Genomic DNA, 24,040 nt, shown 5'->3' on the forward strand with positions numbered 1-24,040 from the left:
ACCATTCCAGTCTATCGTCAATGTGCACTCCCAGGTACATGTATGAGTCCACCATCTCCATGGATGTAGACAGGAGTAGGTTGGACCCTCTTCCTCCTGAAGTCTATCACCAACTCCTTATTCTTTGCTACATTCAATTGCAGGTGGTTTTCCCCACACCACTCCGCAAAGTTGCTGACCAGTCCTCTGTACTCTTCCTCCTGCCCACCCTTGATACATTCTTGATACATCTTGATAAAATGATACAGATACAGACACTATGTCTGAAAAGAGAGGTTTTGAGGTTAAATTAAATGCACTCAGGGTAGGTAACTCTATTATCACAGGAGATACAAATTCAGAGCTCTAGGGTGCAGCAAGAGAAGGTCCTGTTACCCACAGAATGTAGATGTTCTTGAGGACAGCTAGAAGACCAGAGTCAGACAAATTGAATATTTTAAAGTTGACTCAAAACTTGAAACCTGATAGGAAGCCAGTGCAAGGACTTGAAGACAGGCGTAATGCATCCTGATTAGGATTCTGGCTTCCAATTAATTGGGCTTCTTTAAAACAAAAGCAGGAAAAGATCCTCAGATTAATATATTATTAACAACTACAGATGCAGCCATTCAAAGTTTGCGGTACAAACCTGTACCGCAGGCCTCTACGCATGAACCTCCGGGCTGTACCGCGATATGTGATTAGCTGGCCAAAATGACTGACAGGGGCACTCGTGGTGCATTGGTCAATAGTGAAAAGATTTAATCATTTAATTTCTATACTGTGCACATTTTAATCTGCTTAGTACTGAATATTCATATGGAATTTTACAACTAAAGGGACTTTTTTTACTTTAGTAGCTGAGCATAAAAAGAATAGGAGCATAATGCATCTGAAGGTCATAACATATATTAATTTAGGGACATAAACATATTTTGTAAACTGCGTATTGCTGGTATTGGTATTTTAAAGAAACACACCAGTATTCAATTTCTCCCTAAATATTTTAAGCATCAAAGTCTTACATGTGGTTATTTAGGAAACGTTTTTTACATGTTGACCGTGTTACGTACGTTTATATACAGTACTTTGTGAGAAAAGTGATAGTTTAAGGCTTTTCTGTGAATACGCTTGATATCAGAGTAAAAAAAAGCATACTTTTAGAATTGATTAAAAGGGAATATAATATGGAATCGCATATCTAAAGAAATTAATAACAATATAATAATATTCATGTACTGTAGCACAAACAGTAGTATATACACATCTATTGATATGTGTATGGCTGTTTCACTGCTTGTCCTGTCACTGGGTCAGTGGTGTGATGGATTAAGTGACTGATTTATAGGTGTGAAGTTCAGTGGTCAAATCCAGCAATTGCCATGAATTTTTCTTTTACAAATAAACATTTCTTTGAAAAACTAAAATAGCAATAGCAAAATAGCAAAATTATGGACACTCTATTGACTTTTTTATATTTCTTAATATCACAACATGTTCGAATCTAAGTCATTTATTAAGAACAACGAATAGTTTCAAACTGCTACTGATATCATTATCATCAATATGTGAAAAAAGTGAATCCTGTTTTTTTGTGATCTGTAGCTCAAATCCTGCTTAACTAAAAATTAGACACAAGGAAAATATTATTGGACAATGCTGTGAGGCTAAAGAAATCAATAACGATATTAATTCAAAGATCTAAATATATTTAACACATACGCCTGACATTAGAGGGTGTGTCTGCTCACCTGTGCGGTGATATCACCGTCTTTCCTTCTGAATAGCTAGCAGGGACCTGTACTGTGTGGATCCCTTTAGATCTCCCTTCAGACTTAAAAGGTTATTAATAATATCTTAGTGTTGCATTAACATTGGAATGTTCTTCCAAGTGTAAAAAGAGGCGATACTCAACGTGTCTCCTTCATAAATTTTCAGTTAACAGACCGTACAAGATCATTTTTTATTAATAATTTCTTCCGTATCACATTCAAATTGGAATGCTTTTCATAGGTGTAAATCCACCTATTTTCTAACCGTTTTATCCTGGACAGGTAACAGTTTCACAACTCACCCTTCCCTCTCTCTGTCTGACTCTTTTTAACCCTTCTTTTAACCCTCTGTCACCCAAATCGCACCCAAATCGCAGCGGGTGAGAAAGAAAAAAAATGAAACTTAGAGCATACACATATGAAAATTCATATTCTTTACTCAACAGCTTTTTATAAACAGCACCCAGTGATGTTCAAATCATGATGTCCGTGATGTTTTTACACAGAAGACTGACACAGCTACTGTATATTCAGCTAGTGTGTATTGTCTGTTTAGGGTTCTGTAGCAGTCCAGTTAATGTTGTGTTTGTACTTGCATGAACAGCTATTACAAACATTAAAAAACATACTTGCTTTATACCGTCCAACTGAGCAATCTTGCTTTTATAAAATATACCGACTTTTTCATGTTTGATGTGTAAGATGCTGTACTACATTTTAAAATGATTAAAAGTCTAAACAGTATCAACTTGAATTCTTAGCTCTATTAATTTAACAATCAAGTGGTATTAAATAAATACAGCTACTTAGTATAGATTACACTTTTCTAAAAAGTTATTTAAAAATAAAAACGACTACAATCTTATCTTTCTACATTTGATCCCAAGAGGAATCACAATATGCTCCTGCTTTGTTTAGTGATGGTATGAAAAATAAATCTAAATGGAGAGAAAGCTATGCTGAAAGTTAATTAATATACTTAGAAGACAAAGATAATGATTAACGTTGCATTGTCAGATTGTGGATCAATAAAAGCATTTAATTAAACACGCATTTATATTTTAATTTAAAAATGAGGCTAATGGGGACTTTCTTATTATTTATCTCTTCTTTCTCTTATTGTCAAAACTCTTTCAGTTGTGGTTCTTTTGGTTTCACTGAGGGTTTCTATGATAGTTGGGCATTCAGTAGATTGCCAGGCGAAAGGATTAGTAAATATATTTTGTTAAAGCATATCCATTTTTTGTGACACAGAAAAGACATTTTATCTGATGACGAGGAAGTAAAATCACAAAAATCAAGCGCAAAAAGTGATTATTAACTATCTAAACTTATTTTCATTGCTTTTAAAGTCATGCAATTTCTAACTTAAGTAGGAACACATCATTACATCCAATTTTTTATTTCTTTTTTTTAAATTAAAAAAATCGATTGCACAGCCTAATGGGCGTTTATAGTACTGTGGCATTATTATACAGGATGGACACAGTGACTCAGGCACTCGTTAAATGAAAAACGGCTCTTTATTTTTCAGTGCAGCTGAGTACAGAGAGACACACACACACACTTTTTCATTGATAAAATGTAACGCCACACTCTCTTGTTTAATGTACACAGGCAGCTGAAGTACCACATTTCTTCTCGTAAAAAGTCTTTGTCTCTGTCAGCCCTCTGCAGCCAGAGGGCGCTCCTTCTCTGTCCTGTCTCTTCTTTCTGGTGCTTTGCTGTCTTTCCGGTGTTTCTCTCTCTGGGGCTATATATTTCTGGGTCTTTCATTTGCTTTCATTCGGATGTCCTGAGACCCGCCTAGCACCAGGTCGCCCCATGTCCACTACCTGAGGGCATAGGTTTCTATATGGCATTTCCTGAACAGCTGAGCCTGGGCTTACCCCCGTCTCACCGCTACGCATAGGGTCTTTTCACTCTCCTGCCATTCCGCGGTTTGTCCTTTCCAACATCCGTGACAGAAAGCTGAGCCATTTTTGACCCCACGAGCAGCGTCTTTTGTTTTTTCCTCAGCTTTTTTCTTTTTCTCTGGGCTTTTTTCTCAGTTCTTCTATTCTAATCGCGGGATGCTACTCCTGACTTCTGTGTCTGTGAGCAGGTCAGTCTGTGTTATGCCGTTCCGACATACCCTCCTGAATACCTGGCTTTCCTTGGGTTGTCTCTCCCGGCATCCGTGATTGAATGTTGAGCTGCCTCTCCCATCCTCATTGCTGGATATCACTTCGGTCTTCCGTGTCTGTGAGAGGGTCCTGTACCTGGTTTTCCTCGGGTAGATCACTCCGATATCAGTGATAGGATGCTGAGCATTTTTTTTTCCTCTCCCTTTCTAATTGCTGGATATCACTCTGGTCATCCGTGTCGCCTAGCACCAGATCGCCCCACATACGCTACCTGAGGGCATAGGTTTCTATACAGCATTTCCTGAACTGCTGAGCCCGGGCTAACCCCTGTCTCGCTGCTACGCATAGGGTCTTTTCGCTCTCCTGCCATTCCACGGTTTGTCCTTTCCGACATCCGTGACAGTCTCTATACTATGGCTGCTGTAGTGCAGGCTTGAGGATTTTTTTTTAATGTGATCTCAGCCCAATCCCTTGGTGTATTTATATTATATTCTCATGTATGAGTAGAATAGGATTATTGTCTTCCAATAAAAGACAGGTTCCTTTCGCCCAAGACAGTCAGGGGACAGTAGAAACTTGCCACACCCGGAGCCTTGCAAATGAGGTCACACTGTTGGATATATACTCGACACTCCAGAGTCATATTTTTTTTACATGTCAAACTGGTTGCTTTCTATTGCAGATGTGCTGCCACTGAGACTTTTTTTCCTCATAGCACTTTACACTTAGTTTAAACTACTGAGTGAAATAGGTTTAATACAGGTGGGTAGCCGCGTACAGCATGCATAGGCTGCAAAGGAACTAGTAATAGGCTTATTCCATGCTGAATAACAACACAACGTTTCAGCCGTTTAAGGCTGTGTAGTTCTGCTTCTTATGGTGATATATGGGTTTTTCGCACAAAGCTGTATTGAGCAGTATTTCTCGCGTTGTGAACGTGTGTACATAGCTGTCCCCCTGGGTTCCAGTTAGTGTGTAATTACGCATCGATGAAAAACCAGAAATTTTATAAAAGAGAAGTAGCTAACTGATAGTTTTATGTGGAGGCTGTGAAGATTTTCACAAGTCGTGGTCTTTAAAATGCATTTGGTTTGAAGGCTTTCTGTGTTTCCCTTCCAAGTATATGGACAGAAAAATATTTGAGTGTGGTAAAAAAATGGCTTTAAAACGACATAGTGAAGGCTGTGAAAACAGTCACATGTACTTTGTACACACTGCAAGTGTTTTGGTAACTCTAGGAGGTTTCGTGAAAAAGCTACAGGCTTTTTTTGTTAACACAAGTTTCTTTTACTGTGATAACGAGCGCAAGTATTCCTGGAAAATGGTAATCACTTAAATTTGAATGTTTTGTGATTTATAGAAAGACCAACAAATTTAATATAGTGTTAATAATATTAAACTATATTATTTAATATACAATAATATCTATTGTTAGTAAAAATATCAGTAGCAATTTGAAATTATTTGTTGTTATTAATAAATGACTTAGCTTCGAACATGTTGTGATATTAAGAAATATAAAAAATGTCAATATACAGATGCAGCCATTCAAAACAAGCGGGCGATACCGCATTATTTTGCGTGGTACCGCAAGTAAAATAATAGTATCCGGAATTTCTGCAAGGTGGAGCTAATAAAGCTCAACCTCTCATGTTTGAGCTGTCACGATCAAACTCTTTACCGATGATATTACTAATAGTATTAACAATGAATGACCTTGGACAAGCTGTAAACTCAAAGTATTGCCCTGGTCCACATTCTTTTTTTCATTGACCGTCTTTGTAAAAGTAACACCACAGCATTTCATTGATCAAATCACACATATGTTTCCAATCATGCAAAGTACAGTAATTTTTGAGAATATCCGATTCACCATGCCTTTCACATGCTCATAAAAGATATTGATTTAGAAACATAAACATATTACTCTATGCAAACTGTACTGTATACAGTATGTATGTTTAGGTATTGAATATTTATATGGAATTTTACCACACAAGGGAAATCTTTGCAGCTGAGCATAAAAAGAATAGGAGCATAATGTGTGTGAAGGCCATAAACAATATTAATTTTGGAACATAAACATACAGTATTAAAGTATGTAAACTGTATATGGCTAGTCTCTTTACTTTAAAGAGAAAATACACACCAGTATTCCATTTCTCCATAAACATTTTAAGCATCGAGGTCTTTAACTAACATGTGACATAACGTGTGTATAAAAAGTGGTAGTTTTAAGCTTTTCTGCGAATACGCTCGATACCGGAGTCAACAAGCATACTTTTAGAATTTTATTAATATGGAATATAATATGGAATTGCGTATGTAAAGAAATTAATAACGATATAATTATATTCATGTACTGCAACACAAGAATAGTATACAGTGTACAACGCCTGTTGATACTGTATGTGTAGGGCTGTTTTACTCCTCACTGTGTGAGTAGCCTGGTGGTCCAGGTGCTGGACCTATAAGCAATAGGTTGGGTGTTCAAATCCAGCTGGTGCTATGACTTTTCTGTTAACAAACATTTCTTTGAAAAAATAGAATAGCAATATTATGGACAAGTAATTAACAATAATTATAAAAAAGCACATATCAAAATTGGAAAATTTAGTTTCAAAAGTCCTCATATCAATGATGCCTATACTGGTTTACTCTACAGTATGCTAATCTCTTGTAGCACATTCGCCCCGGGCAGCTGCCAAAGAGCGCCCGGCTGGGGTATGCGGTAAGGGGCAGGACAGGAGTGGAAGTGGTCAGGGCGGGGTATAGGAAGGCCGCTGACCAGTGCAGCTGTCCCACAGTGAAACGGGCATACAGTCTCGCTCATTCGCTCACCCTCTCTCTCTCTTGGGCTCGTCATGTGTCTCTCTGGTCTGGGCATGGGAGAGCTGCTGGCAGGTGGTGACGGAAAAGAAAATAAAGGCAGCTTTTAACACCACAACTCCACTATCATTCTGTCCATCGAAAACCTGTTTATATGTGACCTTTCAGAACACCTATCTGTTTTCTTCCTAGCACAATTTATGAGCACTCTGTGATTAAATTAATTCTCAATACATTATCATTCTCACTGTGCATAACAAGGAAGATTAATAAACATAAGGTTGTTTAATGTCAATCTATTGTTTTTCTCATGGCTAAATACTCAAGTCTAGCCAAAAGAGAAAACATCGACTTTATTTAAACTCCAGCGAAAGTATTAATGGTTTTTAATTACCATACTTTTATGATACACGACTTTGCTAAAATGTATTTAAAAATAAAAACGATTACAAACGCCAGCAGAGAGACACACACACAGTTTTTCATTGTCAAAAAGCAATTGTTTTTTACTTTGTCAGCACCCAGACAAATGCAAACTCATTTTTAATAAAATGCTTTTATTCATTCTTAATCAGACTCACATTCCCGAATGCCCCCAGCCCCACTCAACAATCCTAGGAAGAACATGAAGCAGCCTGTTAATAAAATTGTTGCAATTTTGTTCTGTCAGTTCTTCCTCCCAGTTCTTCCTCCCAGAACTTGTAGATCACATTGATCAGTTCTTGCTTTGTATTGGGTTTAGCAGTTTTCCGAACATAGTCTTTTTAGCGAATGCCAAACCATCTCTATCGTATTTAAATCTGGGGATTCAGCTGGAGTTTTCACCCAGTTCTTTCCTTCTGCTATTAGTCTCGCCCTTGTTGCTGTGTGTTTCGGATCGTTGTCTTGAAAGAGATGGTGCCATGATCCAAAGTGCTCCCTTATATATGGGGCGGCATGCCGTGTGACCACGACTTCCTCGAAGAATTCACGATCCATAATTCCCTCGAAAATAAGAAGTGGTCAGGGCCTCTTCTAGATATACCCCCCCAGACGTGAACCTTCAGTGGATTTGGCTTTGGCTTGTCCACTTATCTCCCCTTTTTACAAAATGACATGGTTTAAAACTGTTCCAGAGCCACTGTTGTTTCATCAGTGAAAAGTACCTCATGAAATGCCTCTCCATTTCCTCTTTGTTTTTTACCCTTATCGTGGGGCATGTGTTGTTTTTTTTGGATCTCCATCCAAGCCTTCTGCGCACTCTTCTTATCGATGTCGGATTCACGCTCGCACCGAGGTCAGCCCATAGCCGTCTTTGAACTTGCATCGCTGATAGCTCATCATTTTCATCCCTCAGTCTGTAGATGGCTCGCACAATAGGACTTAAACAAAAGGAATTAACAGTTAGTTATAAAATCATGTGCGTAGTTGTATTTACATGCAAGAAAAGTATTTTTAGAAAGTTATTTACCTTTGAATCGTCCTCACTTTAGATTCTCTTTGCCTCCTCTCCCCTTTATTATGTTGTTTCACTGTGCTTTCACAAATGAAGATGTCCATGGAAGCCAAATGCTGTACAATGTCTCGTGTTGACTTCCCGTTTCTTTTCATCTTCATTATTTTGTGTGATTGAGTCTTCGTGATTTTGGCCATAGTCCGTCTCCGTACTAAAGCGATACAGTGGTGCAGCTTGAAGTCTGTGCCTGTATACAGTATGGTACAAATAAACTTGCACCATACAGATGAACTAATACCTCGGAAAGACACTCCTATCTTTTTTAAAACACAATACGCCAGGAAATGTCTAATGCATTAGCAAGTTAAAAAAAATTGCGTTGAAAAGCCGGGCGTAACAATTGCTTCCTTTTTCTGCTCACTCACTGTTTGGATACTCGTCTCACCTGTCCTGTTCTTTGTTTTCTTGTTATTTGCTGTGTATTCCTGCTGCGATCCACTCCTGCCTTCACACCTAAAGAAGACTATTTTACATTTCTTTGTGCGGTACATAGTGAAATTAGCCCTTGCTACTGTAGTATCTTTTGCGGCCTTTTGAAAGTCTGTGCTATCCTTTGAAAGCGAGATGATCTTTGGTTCTTTGACAAAACAAGGCTCGCCAGATAATGTGAAAAAGACACAAATCAAAACCTGTTTTTATAGCTTTTAAAGTCGTGCAATGTGTAAGCAGGAACACATCATTATATCGTATACAGAAGCAGCCATTCAAAATGCACGGTACAAACCCGTGGTACGGTAAACTACCCACAAGCCACCGCATGGCACCACGGTAAGTGATTGGCTGGCCAAAATGACCGACAGGGGCACTCGTGGTGCATTGGTTGATTAGTATGACTGTATTTCACTTTCATTGTAAACGCATTTTTGTTAACACCCAAATTGCAGGTGGATTCTGTTTTTTGGTCTGTTATGGTCTGTAGCTCAAATCCTGCTTAACTAAAACTTAGACCCGAGAAGAGTATTATTGGACAATGTTGTGACGCTCTGGCGGAATTTCTCTGTAAATTGAAGAGTTATAGAGGAGACAGGTTGTGTAGCACTTCTTTTGACACTTGACGTAAAAAAAACATTCCAATGTTAATGTGACACGAAAAATAATGTGGTGTATTGGTCGTTAGTGAAAAGATTTAATCATTTAATCTCTTTACTGTGCACATTTTAATCCGCTTAGTATTGAATATTTATATGGAATTTTACCACAAAAGGGAAATTTTAGTACTGAACATAAAAAGAAGAGGAGCATAACGGATCTGAAGGTCATAAGCGATATTAATTTAGGAACATAAACATTACTGTATGTAAACTGTACTGTGTATGGCTGGTCTTGGTAGTTTAAAGAAAAAATACACACCAGTCTTCCATTTCTCCCTAAACATTTTAAGCATGAAAGTTTTATGAAACAGTACCCAAATATGCGATTGCTGTATAGAATGAATTTTAATTAAAAAAAATTATTTAACACGTAAATTAAGCTGTTTACATCTTCCGCCTGAGAACAGTCACCCGTTGCTACCCAACGCAGAGTCACAGCCACTAACTAGCAAAGAGAGGACATTAGCTAGCCAATATGATAAAGAAATAAATGATTGTTTTGTTTATTTCTTTTGCACATTTATTTGAACATTTCAATCGATTGTACAAGCACTTGGAAACTGTTCCTAGAACCTAGTTCATCAGGCATTTTCTTTTACGTTGGGGGCATTCTCCCGGTCTGGCGCCGGTCTGTGTCTTCTAGGATATAATGCCAGCAATTTTTTGTTAAATTTGGGTTTTTATGTCCACTATAACAGACAATCTCCTTTACTTTTAACCGAGCGTTAAATAATTTCCTAAAATGAAAATGATTTACTTTATTTCCCTCACGGGATCAATAAAAGTATCTATCATCTATCTACATAAACTATCGGACAGAATTCTGGGGTCTCCCTATACCAGAGATTATGGTAGGGCTTCAGAATGGTGATTGGCTGACACCATCTTTTTAAGAAGCAAAAACCTTACAGCATACACAGATTTCTAAACTGATCAGGAGGAAGAAAAATCACCCGTGTTTCGTGCATAAAAAGTGGTTATTAACTATCGAAACCTGTTTTATTTATTTTATTTTTATTTAGATTAAGAGTTCCCGTCACCCCCATTCCCATTTAAATCACAAACCCGTGTTTAATTAAATGTCTTTTAACGTAAATCATTATCTTTGTCTTATGCATAATAATGTTCACCACTCTGTCCAGCAAATTAAAAATAAACTTTATTTTATATAGCGTTTTAAATGAATAAGTAATTAGATTGCTCATAAACCTAATCACTTATTCTACATAAATGCAGCGTAATTGCTCTGAAAATGCTTTATCTTTTTATTTAGGCTCAGATTTCGACTATAGATCGTATTATTATAAACTTTCTTGGAAAAATGTCTTTTATGTAAACCATGTTTGCTATTAATTCATTTAGGGTAGAATATGTTCATTGTCTTCCAATCGAGTCGAGTTGACATTATAAGCTTGCCACGCCCGGACTGTTAGACCAATGCATTAGCATGTTAAAGCAATTTCATTGAGGAGCCTCGCTTTCTTAACTAGTAAGTACTGTACTTACTGGGTTTTTGAGGGGGGGAGGTGTCTTTCGCTGGAAATCTCGCCCTTTGTTAAAATGTCTTTTAACGTAAATCATTATCTTTGTCTTATGCATAATAATGTTCACCACTCTGTCCAGCAAATTAATAATAAACTTTATTTTATATAGCGTTTTAAACAAATAAGTAATTAGATTGCTCATAAACCTAATCAGTTATTCTACATAAACACAGCGTAATTGCTCTCTGAAAATGCCTTTCCTTTTTATTTAGATAGATATATAATACTATATAATTGATGTGTTAGGCTCAGATTTCAACTATGGATCGTATTATTAATAACCAAAATAACGACCAACCAATAAAAACAACCATATAAACATAATACCAACCAAAAACATAGATAACAACCACAATACAAAATCAAATATATTAATCATTAAACTCTCTCAAATTCCTCCAATTATCATATTCCCACCCCTTATGCAAAACGAAACCCTCCTCCCATCACAGTTTATCCTCTTTATATAAACAAAATCCACCTCAATTTTCAACATAAAGCATTACACAAAATCAATACCCCAACACTCTATACTCAACAACAATAATTCCCAAACAGCCAGAACATGTAACTCCACATTCCCAAATAGACCTCATTTCCGTAGCCCCGCCCCTTATGCAAAACCAACATCACTTCCCTGTTCTCTCTCTCTGCTGGCGTTTGTAATCTTTTTTATTTTTAAATAAATTTTAGCAAAGTCATGTATTTTAAAAATCTTAAGATTTCTATATTTATGTCTTTATTTAATGGTTTCATTAGTGACAAAGGCTAAACTTTCTTGGAAAAATGTCTTTTATGTAAACCATGTTTGCTATTAATTCATTTAGGGCTAGAATATGTTCATTGTCTTCCAATGAAAGAAGGGTTCCTTTTGCCGTAGTCGAGTTGACATTGGAAGCTTGCCACGCCCGGACTGTTACACCAACGCATTAGCATGTTAAAGCAATTTCATTAAGGAGCCCAGCTTTCTTAACTAGTAAGTACTGTACTTCCTTGGTTTTAGAGGGGGGGGGGTGTCTTTCGCTGGAAATCTCGCCCCCTTCTACTTTGAAAATACCTGTGAAACCGGTTTAATTCGTCACAGCCAGCACTCCCGCAGAGAGGGGGGTTGTACTTGCAGTGTATCGGTATACAGTAACCAGAGCCAACCGCTACGCCGCCCACGTTATGCTCTTCGTTAATATCTAAACCGGAACACATCATTATATCTCTTTTTTATATTTCTTTAAAAAAAATCGTTTGCCCAGCCTAACAGTATTGTTGTTATTATTTGTATCCTGTAAAGCACTTTGAGGAGCCACCTTTAAAGGCGCCATATACAATAAAGTTCATTATTATTACTATTGCTAATTTGCTGGACAGAGAGGTGAACATTATTACGCAGAAGACAAAGATAGCGATTTACGTTGCATTGTGCATTGTGCTGCTGTAATACAGTTTTAAATAATTAAAAGTCTAAACAGTATCAGCTTTATTTATGGGTTTTAAATAAAGGCGATTTAAACGTGATTTAAATCAATCTAAATGTTTATATTGTAATGCATAGGTGACTATTCATTGTTATTAAAATGGCTTAAATTAAATCATGTTGTGATATTTAGAAATATACATTTGTTTGGTGCGAGTGAAGTTTTATTTAATCTCTGAGCCAGGGAAAACGTTTTATTTTTTCAAAGAAATAAAAAATAAAAAATTAGATATAATAATATAAACATTTAATGCAATACATTTACTTTGGTGGGTAGCCGCGTCAGCCTGCAACGTTTCGGCTGTGAATCCTTCTTCAGGTGTTAGGGTCTTCAGTTCAAAATGAAATGCTTGGAGTTTGTAATGTAGGGCGCTCTGAATGAGTTCAACTTTAATGCAGGAAAAATGTATTTCCCAGAAGCTATACTGATTCTTATGGAAGCCAGTTTCCGCCAGGGAGTAAACAAAAAACACACTATGGTATTCTCTCCGATGCAGTGCAGTTAAAAACATATATCTGATGCTGTTCCTAAATGAATATCATTTATGACCATCAGACACGTTATTCTCCTTTTCTTTTTTCCAGTGGATTGAACAGGGAGAGGCATTTCATGATGTACTTTTCACTGATGAAAGAACAATGGCTCTGGAACAGTTTTCAACCATGTCATTTTATAAAAAGGGGAGATATGTGAACAAGCAAAACCCAAAACAAACATGTATGCCATATGGCGTTCGCGTTAATGAAGCTAAAAGTTTAGCCTTTGTCACTAATGTAACCACTAAATAAAGACATATAGAAATCCCTACGTTACAGACTGTATATGGCTGGTATTGGTAGTTAAAAGAAAAAAATACACACCAGTATTCCACTTTCTCCCTAAACATTTTAAGCATCAGAGTCTTACATGTGGTTATTTCAGAAATGTTTGTACGTGCTCTTTCTGACCATGTTACTGTTTACTGTTACTGACCATATTAAGTTTAAGTGCCTGTTGGCACTTTTCCTGTCCGTGGGGGGTGGACCGTCTTTCATTAGAAGGTTAGTCTGTTGTACTCTGAGAATGTAGAGGGGGTGGAAAGTGCCCGCGGTCATTTAATTAGTATTTAAAGTCGCACTGATTCCCTTGCGAAGATACGGACATAGGAATATTTGTGTGTGGTAAAAAAAATGGCATAAAAACGAAGGCTGTGAAAACATTCACAATGTACTTTATATACAAAGCAAGTGTTCTCACAACTCTAGGAGGTTTCGTGAAAGTGCTACAGGTGTGCAAAAATTGTTTTTTTAAATTCAAGGTGACTTTACCGCGGTTTTCATTTTCAGATTGTAAATCAAAAAAGCCATTTACTTACACACGCAGTTGCGATTTTAATCAATTACTGTATTGATTGAAACACACATTCTGTACAGATACAGTATAGTCACATTCTCCTGTCGTCCAGTGGTGTAAAACGAATTAGCAGCTGATTGAGATAACAATGCACCGCCCACTGAGTGGAATGTTCTCATTTATTCTCAAGTGTAAAAAGAGGTGATAATTCTTAATAATTCCGTGTCGCATTAACTAACCTTTCAGTTTATTCCGCCAGACAGTACATGAATATAATTATATCGTTAATAATTTGTTTAGATATGCAATTCCATTATCCCTTTGGAGGGGGATCAGAATACCTCCTGGGTATCCCTGCCTGTCGTAAGAGGCAACTAAAAGGGTTGTGTCAGGAAGGACATCCGACGTAAAACCATCTTGCCAAAACCATGGTTGCAAAGAACACAAAGCACATACCGGATCGGTCGGGGCCCGGGTTAACAACGGCTGCCATAAGTGCTGTGTCCCAACAGGGTACTAATGGAAATTATGCTACTGTAGGGAAAACTGTAGAGTGGGGGCTACAGAAAAGAAACAAGGTGAAGGGGCCTGGAAGGAATGTTAAGTCAATGAGAGTGGGCAGTTGGAATGTTGGTACCATGACAGGGAGAGGGAGAGAATTGGTTGAAACTATGGCAAGGAGAAAAGTGGAGATCTTGTGTGTGCAAGAAACGAAGTGGAAGGAAACAGCTCAAGACACCTAGGAGAGGGATACAAGATTCTATACGCTGGAAAGAGTACAAAAATGAATGGAGTGGGTGTGATAGTGTGCAAAGACCTAGCAGACAAGATAATGAGGGTGGTTAGACACTCAGACAGGATTATCAACGTACAGGTGTCTTTTGAGAGTGGGATATATCATCTCTGTATATGCACCACAGGTAGGAAGACCACAGGAGGAAAAGGATAGCTTCTTGGAAGATCTTGAAGAAGTGGTTAGCAGAATCCCAGGAAGTGAAATGGTGGTAATTGAAGGAGACTTCAATGCACATTTAGGAGATAAATGCCCAGATTATCCAGATGAACATGGTCAGACAGGGTTAGGAGAAAGAAATGAAGAAGGAGGAAGGCTACTAGAAACACTCCAAGCTCTAGAATTGTTACAGTGAACACAAGGTTCACGAAGAATTATGAGCAAAAGGTGACATACAGGAGTGGAGGCCATGATACCCAAATAGACTACATATTAGTGAGAAGAATTGATAGAACGAAAGTCCAAGATGCTAAAGTCCTGCCCTATGAGGCTGTTACCAGACAACACAGGCTACTGGTGATGGACATCACAATATTGAAGGAGCGAAGAATAAGGCAGAGGAAACACCCAGCACGAACAAAAGTGTGGAAACTGAGAGAAAACAAAGTAGATTTCAACAGGCTGGTGAGAGAAATGAAAAACAACACAGAGGAAACAGAGGAGCCTTCAGATGAAGAAGAGAGGACTGAGATGAGCCACATCCTAGAAGAGGCTGCTACCAGGGTTTGTGGAAAGACAAGAGGAGGCAGACTGAGGGAAAATGAAGAGTGGTGGTGGGATATGGAAGTTCAGGAAACACTGAAGGAAAAGAAAAAAGCATACAAGCCACTGAAAGATGGCACTGGAGAATTACAAGAATATAAGAGACTAAAGAAGGTAGCAAAAAGAAGTGTAGCAAGAGCAAAGGAAAGAGCCTGGAAAGAATGGTATGAGAAACTTGAAACAAAGGAAGGAGATGACCAAATCTACAAGATTGCTAAACATAGAGCGAGACAGAAAAAATATATTATCCGGGTGGCAGTACTCAAGGATGGAGAAGGCAGAGTCTTGATTAAAGAATAACAGATCAAGCAAAGATGGCTGGAGTACTTCAAAAATCTGTTAAATGCAGAAAATGAGAGGGAGAACCTAGTGGAGGCAGACGTAGTGTGTGGACCAATCCAAAAAATTTCAGTAAAGGAAGTGACAGAAGCTATCAAAGAGATGAAAGTGGGCAAAGCAACTGGACCATCAGGAATAGCAGCAGAACACTTTAAGAACCTCGATGAAGAGGGGATTCAGTGGCTGACGAGATTGCTAAACAATATTGCAAAGGAAGAGAGAATTTCAGAAGAATGGACAAAAAGCAGTATGGTTACCATCTACAAGGAGAAAGGAGACCCAATGGAGTGTAAAATCTATAGAGGAATAAAACTTCTGGAACATGAATTGAAAATCCTGGAAAAAATTCTGGACAAGAGACTCAGGAAGATAGTCAGGATCCACAACTCACAATTTGGATTCTCAGCGGGGAAAAGCACAACAGATGCCATTTTTGTGATGAGACAGTTACAGGAGAAGACACTAGAGAAAGGGAAAAAGCTGTATGTGGCCTTTCTAGACTTGGAGAAGGCATATGACCGTGTGCCCAGAGAGGTGTTGTATTGGTGCTTGAGGAAGAAAGGAGTACCAGAAAGCATGGTGAAGTTAGTTCAAGCAACCTACAGATGCAGCCATTCAAAATGTGCGGGCGATACCGCATTATTTTGCGGTACGCTGTACGCAGTCTACCGCAAGCTACCGGTAAATACCGCGAGTTACCGTAAATTCTCCTATAATACGACAAGCAAAATAATAGTATCCGGATTTTCCGCAAGGTGGAGCTAATAACGCTCAACCTCTCATGTTTGAGCTGTGGCCATCAGTCTTTAACGAAGATATTACTAATAGTATTAATAATGAATGACCTTGGACAAGCTGTAAGTGTAAACTCAAAGTATTGCCCTGGTCAACATCCTTTTTTTCATTGACCGTCTTTGTAAAAGTAACACCACAGCATTTCGCAATCACGCATTTGTTTCAAATCATGCAAAGTACAGTGATTCACCATGTCTTTCACATGCTCATAAAAGAGATTGATTTAGGAACATAAACATATTACCGTATGAAAACTGTACTGTATACAGTATGTATATGTATTTTTAATGTCTTAACTGTGCCCGTTTAAGTATTGAATATTCATATCTAATTTTACCACTGAAGGGAAATCTTAGTAGCTGAACATAAAAAGAATAGGAGCATACTGCAACGCGTGTGAAGGCCATAAACGATATTAATTTTGGAACATAAACATACAGTATATGGCTGGTCTCGGTACTTTAAAGAAAACATACACGAAACATGGTTTCATTATGACCAGAATCGGTCTTGAGATATTTTTAACTTGATTTACAGTATTTGAGAGGTATGTCTTAACACCGATACTACAGTGCTTAAGTACTGCTCACGTATATGTTTCTAGGTTTATATTATGCATTTCATACAGTCAAATTACTTTTGAGCAACTAATAAGAAGCGCAAAACGGTATGCGTTTTAGTTTCGTTTTGTGCTGGGACCCATGGATTGATTAGAGATATCAAGTACATACAAGTCATTTTTTAAATGTTGTAGTTCGTCTTGAAAAAATGTTACAAGTACATCATCTATCAACAATTACACAGGTTATGTTTCCATATTGCGGATTTTGGTTACGTAATATTATTTTCTAGATTTCACGTTGTGAATATATGATTTGGGCAAACAGAGCCGCAAAGAAGTACATTATGGGTTGTTGTTTTTTTTTTGCAGTTTTATCTAGAACAAGCGATGCTTAAACCTTTATCTGATTCTTGTGAAACTATCCACACGACAGTTACAGTACCTAGGAGTTGACTTCAGTGATGTCACTGATGGGATGTTTCTAAAAATCCATCCTCTTTAAAACGTCTTCTCTAGTTGTCCTGCATATGTATTCGCTAATGAAGCTGTGTGTTCTGAGCCTGGATCTCTACATTTCTGTATGAACCAGCTTAGATGGCTAAAGACAGCTTGTGTTTAAATTGAGTGTAAGGCAATTTATGCTTCTAAAGTCATGGTCAGCATTTATTATTGTACTGTGCTGTAAACTTGTCCTGTGCCTAGTCACATTGTTTTATAGCGTTTTTATAGCGTAATCAAATCCGGTGGCGCTGTGTGTTAGTTTCCTGACTCCCATGTCACATGGTCTGTGATTGAAACCTGTGAAACCGATTTAATTCGTCACAGCCAGCACTCCAGCAGAGAGGGGGTTGTACTCGTCAAGTAGAAGCAGGCGAGATTTCCAGCGAAAGACACCTTCCCCTTCTTCAGGTGTGAGGGTCTTCTGCTCAGAATGAAACGCTAAAATGTAATGTAGGCTCTGAATGGGTTCAATTATGATTTGGGCTTGATTAAGGTCGCTGCCTTTCATCTAAAACCCTACTTGAATCCTTCTAAACTAAAAATCAGTGTTAGTGAGTTCTAAATAAAGAGGTATCCAGGTAACAGTGAAACGGGCAGACAGTCTGTGGAGATCGCCCGTTTTCCATGTAAATAGTTCCCTGGTTCCGCACCCCTTGGTGTTTCTCCCGCTCTCTCGGGTCACCTGATCATTAGCTCGAAAGATTTGAGTGCTTTGTGTATATTCTAATGGTAGTGGGGGCAGGGTGTGTGGGAACAGGTTTGGTTGAAATTGCATTGGAGATCTATGTTCTTCACACCTGAAACATTTTCTCTGAAAGCATTTTCTTCGCAGTTTAATCGATCTTGTTACAGCATGTTTACTATTATTAACCATATTAATTTTAAGTGCTTAATGTAAAATCTTGTAAAAATATATTTTCATTGTTCAAATATACATTAAGTCTGACTATCATATAATAAGTTAAATACAAAACTAAAGAAAAAATAGGGTTAAATATAATTCCAAATATTTTGCTAACAATGTTAACTGTTTATGAATAATAAAATTTATTAACTAAGGAGTAGGATGGCACAGTTGTTAGTATGTTTTTTGTTTTGTTTCTTTTTCATAAATACTACAGTATTACCTGATGTCTCAGTGGCTTTCAAAATTAAATTATGCATGCAAACCTGTGAACTAGAAAGATAACTAAGATATCCATCCATTTATAATGGTGGCGAAGTGGTTAGCATTGCTATCTTGCAGCACTGGGGTCCTAGGTTCAATTCCTGCCATCCTGCGTGTGTGGGGTTTACATGTTCTCTCTGGGTTACAAGGTTTTTCTCCATATATGTGATATGACTCCCTCTCGCACTCCAAAACATACTGGTAAGTTAATTGGTTTATGGGAATACTGGCCCTGGTGTGTGTGTGTTTGTGTCTGTCTGTCCTGTGATGGACTGGCGCTATGTCCAGGGTGTATTCTGTTTTGTGTCCGTTGCTTACTGGGATAGGCTCCAAATCCTCTGTACTGGATAAAGAGATTAGAAATGGAAGTAAAGGCACTGTGTGGATGGAACTATACACAGTGTTAGAAACCCACTATGAAATGGCAGCATCTCACTGAGAATAAAATATTTTATAGTGCTGGCTCAAGGAAACAGCCTTTCCACCTCAGTTGCACATTAGTATCCATACCTAGTTATTTAAACAAATTGCCTTTATTTATAAACATCTTAATATGCTGGCTCTGTGGATCCGGATCAGCTATGTTTGCCCATTCCTTCAATTCATGTGCATCCAACACACAGTTCAATGCCAGCAACTACACATAATCTAAAATACAATCCTTATTTCAGTATCTATGTAAACATATAGTCTGTTAACTTCATCATCTTCATCAAAAGTATGCCTAACCCCATTAGGAGGTGTTCTTGTTATAAGTGTATTCCTCAGCTTTCCCCAAATTATCTTCTTCTTGCCAACATCTCTAGTCTTTTATCCTGCAATAGCTCAGCCAACACTTAAATCTCCAAAAGCTGCTTGTGTTAATTTCTTTAAATCACAAATATCATGTGTAAATACTGGCCATGTAATACTCTGCATTGTGGAATAATAGTTTATTTTAAAGGGAACTAGAGAAACTAAGAACTAGAGAAATCAAGAAAGGCTTTTTTTCTAGAATTAATAAATGCACATCCTGTTCACTGGGGAAATTAAATCCACACTGAGCAATCTTCAATATGTTCAGAATATGACAGCAAGAATCCTATCAGGGATGCATTACACCTGTTTTCAAGTCCTTGCACTGGTTACCTATCAGATTTCGAGTCAACTTCAAAATCCTTATCCTCCTTATATACTGTCCTACAACTGTTATTATTGATCACCGAATTATTGTACTTGACATGACTTCATTCAGCCTTTCCTGAACGTCTATGACAGGCAGAGAGAGTGCTGTTTCTGGTGCGATCTTTTGCAGCTGACATTTCACTGTTTTAAACGAACAAGAGATTAGATTGCTCATAAATCACTTATTCTATATAAACACAGCGTAATTGCCCTCCGAAAATCTTCTTTTTCTTGTTCGTTTTAGAGACCTTGATCGAAACTGATTTTAGATGTCAGAAAGGATTTATTTTCTCTGTATTTCCTACATTGCTTTGTCGAGATTTTAACTTTATATCTAACTTTATATCTAAGCTCAGATTTCAACTATAAATCGTACAGTAATTAATAGCAGTAAATACTGATGTTTTGCGCCCTCTTACCACAAAAATATATGTTTTGTAGTTGGGATGAACTTTATTTCGTACGCGTAGCTACTCCGATTCGGACACCGAACAGTTAAAGATGGCGGCAAATCAGACACCCGGGGGGGGGGCGTCTTCTCGCCTCCATAACTAAAATGCCAAATAGGAGTAGCTTAAGCAACATACACAGTCGTGTAACTGACAGTTAGAGGTAGCCTATCGCGTAAATTTCGCTTTGTTGCTGATAGGTTAAGCTTTCGAAACTCTGCCCCAAAGTCATGTGACTGATTTTTCTCCCTGTTTCGTTGCTTAAACGCAATGATCACAAGCACCACCATGGTAACTGGGATGTGTAGTTTTTAATTCCGTTTGAATTATAACTGTACGTACTGTCTTCATATTTGGCCAGGGCTTTAAAGAGAATTCGCGCCAAAAAATGCCGGTGCCGTCGTCTCCGCTTTAAAGGTACCCCCGTGCTGGAAGAATTTGACCTCAAAACGTTTGCCCAGCGTAGTTATAGTGGACATAAAAACAAGAGTTCGCTGGCATTATATCCTAGAAGACACAGACCGGCGCCAGACCAGTAAATGCTTGATGAACTAGGGATTGGACAGTTTCCAAGTGCTTGTACAATCAATGGAAATGTTTAAATAAATGTGCAAAAGAAATAAACAAAATAATCATTTATTTCTTTATCATATTGGCTAGCTAATGCCCTCTCTTTGCTAGTTAGTGGCTGTGTTTCTGCGTTGGGTAGCAACGGGTGACTGTTCTCAGGCGGAAGATGTAAACAGCTTAATTTTCGTGTTAAATAATTTTTAAAAATTAAAATTCATTCTATACAGCAATCACATATTTGGGTACCGTTTCATAAAACTTTTATGCTTAAAATGTTTAGGACATGGAAGACTGGTGTGTATGCTTTCTTTAAAGTACCGAGACCAGCCATATACTGTATGTTTAAGTTCCAAAATTAATATCGTTTATGGCTTCACACGCGTTGCAGTATGCTCCTATTCTTTTTATGCTCAGGCACTAAGATCTCCCTTCTGCTTTGTGTAAGGATGGTATCAAAAGCAATCTTAAGTGGTGAGACAGCTGTGCTCAATGTATTTAAGGGACTTAAAAGTAAAAGGAGATGCTTCATATTGCTTGACTAATTTTAAAAACTAAGTTATAAATGCAGACGCTCCCTCGGTGGGCTGCTCTGGTGCGCCGGCTCTTACACAGTGCCTGTCTGCCGTAAGCATTACAATATACATACCCAACACTGCTTGTACCCATCTGTCATGCAAATAAAACACCTTGAATTGAATTGAATTGAGGGGAGAGGGGGGGAATACTAAAGCCAATACTGGCTCAATACCCTCAATGGGCTTTGACGTGCTAATGCGTTGGTTTAACAGTCCGGGTGTGGCAGGCTTCCAATGTCAACTCAACTCGATTGGAAGACAATGAACGTATTTTAGCCCTAAATGAATTAATAGCAAACATGGTTTACATAAAATACATTTTTCCAAGAAAATTTATAATAATACGATCTATAGTTGAAATCTGAGCCTACTTTAAAAATAAAGGAAAAGCATTTTCAGAGAGCAATCACGCTGTGTTTATGTAGAAAAAGCAATTAGGTTTATGAGCAATCTAATTACCTATTCGCTTAAAACGCTATATAAAATAAAGTTTATTTAGAGATGAATGATCAGTGTCGCAGTTTAAATAATTTTTGTAGGAGGGCTTGTACAGATTCCAAGTGCATTTTTGCAATTTATGTTGCATTGTCCAATGTTCTGTTGTAATACAGGCTACAATACAGTTACAGTAGTCAAAGCTTTATCAGCCTATTTAAAATAATTTTTTTGAATCCCCGGTGGGACACACTCCATAGGAATCAGCACTTTTATACAGTATATCACCTTTAAACACATATATTTAAACACGTGTTTACGATTTAAATCAAAACGCGATTCAAATCAATATAAATGGATATTTTGTAACGCATAGGTGACTATTCATTGTTATTAAAAAGACTTAAATTCGATCATGTCGTGATATTTAGAAATATAAATTTGTTTGGTCGAGTGAGGTTTTATTTAATCTCTGACCAAGGGAAACGTTTAATTTTTTCAAAGAAATGTTTGTTAAAAAATAAAGTCATAGTTCCATGGGATTCAATCACAGACCATGTGACATGGGAGTCAGGAAACTAACACACAGCGCCACCGGATTTACCAACACAATAAAATCTTTCTGTGACTAGGCACAGAAAAAGTTTACAGCACAGTACAATAATAAATGCTGACCATGACTTTAGAAGCATAAATTACCTTACACTCAATTTAAACACAAAATGTCTTTCTGTATGAACCTCTAAGCTGGTTCATACAGAAAATGTAGAAATGCATTAGCCTGATTATGATCAAAAAACATATAATTAAACACGCGTTTGCGATTTAAATCAGAACACGATTTAAATCAATATAAATGTTTATATTGTAATGCATACTGCCCAGCTTCCATTTCTCTATAAAAATTTACTCTGTTGCACACACACACACACAATAGAAGCAGGAACCACTGTCAGAAGGGAAGATATGTTCAAAATATCGCAAATATCGATCATGTTGCGATATTTTGAAATATAAAAGTCAATTGATTGTCCATAATATCGCTATTCTATTTTTTCGAAGAAATGTTTGTTAAAAGAAAAGTCCAGCACCAGCTGGATTTGAACACACAACCTGCCAGTTGGTAGTCACGCACCTAGACCAGTAGGCTACAAGACAACTCACATGAACAGAGAGGCGAAACAGCCCTACACAGCCCTGTCACAGTACACGAATATAATCATACCGTTATTAAATTCTTGATTCCATATTATATTCCCTTTTAATCAAATTCTAAAAGTATGCTTGTTGACTCCGGTATCACGTTAGTTAAAGACTTTAAAGCTTAAAATGTTTAGGGAGAAATGGAATACTGGTGTGTATTTTTTTCTTTAAAGTACCAAGACCAGCTATATACTGTATGTTTATGTTCCAAAATTAATATCGTTTATGGCCTTCACACGCGTTACAGTATGCTCCTATTCTTTTTATGCTCAGCTACTAAGATTTCCCTTCAGTGGTAAAATTCAATATCTACAACGGGCACAGTAAAGATGTTTACAGTAAGTCTTTCTACGACAGACCAACGGACCACGAGTGCCCCTGTCGGTCAACCAATCACGCACCGCGGTACCCCGCGTCATCTTACGTCATGATACGCGACACCGCAGCCAATTACCTGCGGTACGTGTCTGTACCGCTCACTTTGAATGGCTGCATCTGTATAGAGATGCAACTACGAAGATGATAACACAACGGGGAGAGACGAAAGAGTTTGAAATCACAGTTGGAGTACACCAAGGATCAGCACTAAGTCCTTTCCTTTTCATAAACATTATTGACACACTGACAAAGGAGGTAAGAACAAAAGTGCCTTGGGAACTCATCTTTTCTGATGATGTGGCACTGATGGCAGATTCAGAAGTAGAACTACAGGAGAAAGTGTTTAAATGGCAGAGGAGTCTGGAAAAGGGTGGACTAAAAATGAATGCAGAAAAATCTGAAATAATGGTAATGGAGAGAAGAGGAGATACTATGACCAATATTGAAAACTGAAACAAGTTGATGGCTTTAAATACCTTGGATCAAAACTGGTAAAGGGAGGAGAAACACTGGAGGCAGTAAAACAAAGAGTGAAAGCTGGATGGATCAAGTGGAGAGAAATAACTGGAATAATCTCTGACAGGAAAATTCCTAGAAAGTTAAAGTGCAAAATGTACAAGACTGTGATTAGACCTGTACTACTATATGGAGCTGAATGCTTGGCAGTTGGAAAGAGGGAAGAGAACTTGATGAGAAGAACTGAAATGAG

The 24,040-nt window shown here is 37.7% G+C and overlaps 1 protein-coding gene across 7 annotated transcripts in view; it reads left to right on the forward strand.

Moving 5' to 3' along the window:
• The window catches only part of LOC102686692 (neural cell adhesion molecule 2), a 791,770-nt gene that overhangs the window by 451,895 nt on the left and 315,835 nt on the right, over window positions 1–24,040 (forward strand). The gene's annotated exons all lie outside the window — the stretch shown is intronic.

Source organism: Lepisosteus oculatus, chromosome 13 (genome assembly GCF_040954835.1).
Source record: "Lepisosteus oculatus isolate fLepOcu1 chromosome 13, fLepOcu1.hap2, whole genome shotgun sequence".
Taxonomy (NCBI): Eukaryota; Metazoa; Chordata; class Actinopteri; order Semionotiformes; family Lepisosteidae; genus Lepisosteus; species Lepisosteus oculatus.